The sequence below is a fragment of the Penaeus monodon genome, chromosome 31 (assembly GCF_015228065.2).
Source record: "Penaeus monodon isolate SGIC_2016 chromosome 31, NSTDA_Pmon_1, whole genome shotgun sequence".
In the NCBI taxonomy this organism is placed as follows: Eukaryota; Metazoa; Arthropoda; class Malacostraca; order Decapoda; family Penaeidae; genus Penaeus; species Penaeus monodon.
In genome coordinates this window covers 3,202,244-3,203,977 of record NC_051416.1, presented here as the reverse complement: position 1 = coordinate 3,203,977, position 1,734 = coordinate 3,202,244, and the positions used below count along the sequence as shown (strand labels likewise).

General features: G+C 39.1%; 1 protein-coding gene across 1 annotated transcript in view; it reads left to right on the top strand.

Annotated features, from left to right (window-relative positions):
* The window catches only part of LOC119592994 (voltage-dependent calcium channel type A subunit alpha-1-like), a gene marked incomplete in the record, with an annotated part of 154,497 nt that overhangs the window by 112,254 nt on the left and 40,509 nt on the right, over positions 1-1,734 (top strand).

Here is a 1,734-nt window from a genome sequence, read left to right as displayed (position 1 = left end):
AAACTGTCGTGTGTATATATAGGCTTTTTTTCAAGGTAGTAGGAAATTCGTAATGTATTATTTTTTTAAATATAACCATAGGTCTGGCAGATTTAGTGACTTAGTTTGTTTTGTCATCAATGTAGAGATGATTGCCTGTCTGTTTAGAAATAAATAGTGACGTCGCTGAGACCTCTATCAGTGAAGATGTGTATATGTAGCCAGCACTTACAAAGAGGTCTCATTATGCAAGCGACTCTTCCGCCTAATTGATCTGACGCCAAATTAGGCCAAGATAATCATATATTTTTTCTTACCTGAAGTATTCAAGATTATGTTATTTAGATTCATATGATAAAATCTCAGACATAAAAAATGATGTAGAAGATCCAATCTCATGATATATACTATATATCAATCTTATCGAGAGAGCTTTCTTCGTAGAATTATTAAGATAAAGTTGCTTTTGTAGTTAAAGTAGACCGATAGTATTAGCTGCTCGCGTAGACAGCAGAGACTATTCTCACTGTATAAATGTAAAAAGAGTAATAATTGTGTTATCCACTTACCCTTAACAAACCCCGTTGATAACAAATATCATTCACTTCTTAAGTTTCAATACATTATGCATTTGAAAATAGGTCCCCAAACAGTCATTGATATTTACATATACTGTTTATTTGTGTTAAGTTTTCTTTTCCACGACTGAATTAATACACAGCTACGTTCAGTGTGTGTCGAAATATCTGAAAGCCAGATTTTACATTACAGATTACGATTCCTTTTTTAATTTTAGTGGGACAGTGCCTAATAATGCCCTGCTTATTTATCGTACAGTCTAAATTATCCATTCCAGATAAAAGAACAGCAGTTTAAAAAAAAATTAAAAAAATAGAGCATTGTTTAGGTTAGCAAACTTGACTTTTTATAGTGACTGGTTTTGATCCATGTTTTCTGTCTTGATGTTATTAGGAAAACGTTTTATTTTACGGATGGGAGTTTGTCTGTTGAATGGCTGAAATTCGTTATAGATTAGGCTAGGAGGTTAGGTTGATTAGCCTCGGGTGTGTTGTATCCTGTCCAGGTAACCTCTGCAGTTGTGCTGATAGGCATCGTGTAACTTGATAGCTATTCTAAACAATATTCTGTCCTTTCTCAGTGATGGTGTGTATGGTAAACTCTCGTAATTCATCTCTAGAACTTCTAGAGTACACTTGCTCATCCTTTTGTCTTCACCTGTGCTCACCTTTCCTCTCTTCTCCTTCGCGCAGTCTCTCCTTCCCCCCTTTCTTAGCGCTTACATGATTGGTTGAGCCTCGGTGTTCCCGCCGTGACGTCATCGTGCACCGGCCGCCCCCCCTGGGGATGGCGGTGTCCCTTTCCATCTGTCTCCCTTGTGGTACTCGTCTCACACATTCCTCTGCCTCACCCCACTAGAGATATTTTTTTATTATTATTCATCATACTCTGGATCTTACACTTACCTGCGATTCTTCCGTGTTTAAGTTCCCGCGTCTATTTTATGTTCTTCTGCCAACACTTCCTGCGCCTTTTTGCCTCTTTTTCGATAGGGACAAGATACAGGTGTGACCTAACATGTGCAGACTTACTTTTCTCCTCTCACGCCTCCTGTGGACCTTTCGTCCTTCCGACCGAGGCTCCGGAGGCTCTTGATCATCTCTCCTCCTGCCCTCGCTCTTGTCACCTCTCACCTTCCTCTCACATAGGGAAAGAAACACTGAAAGAGGTGGAGTT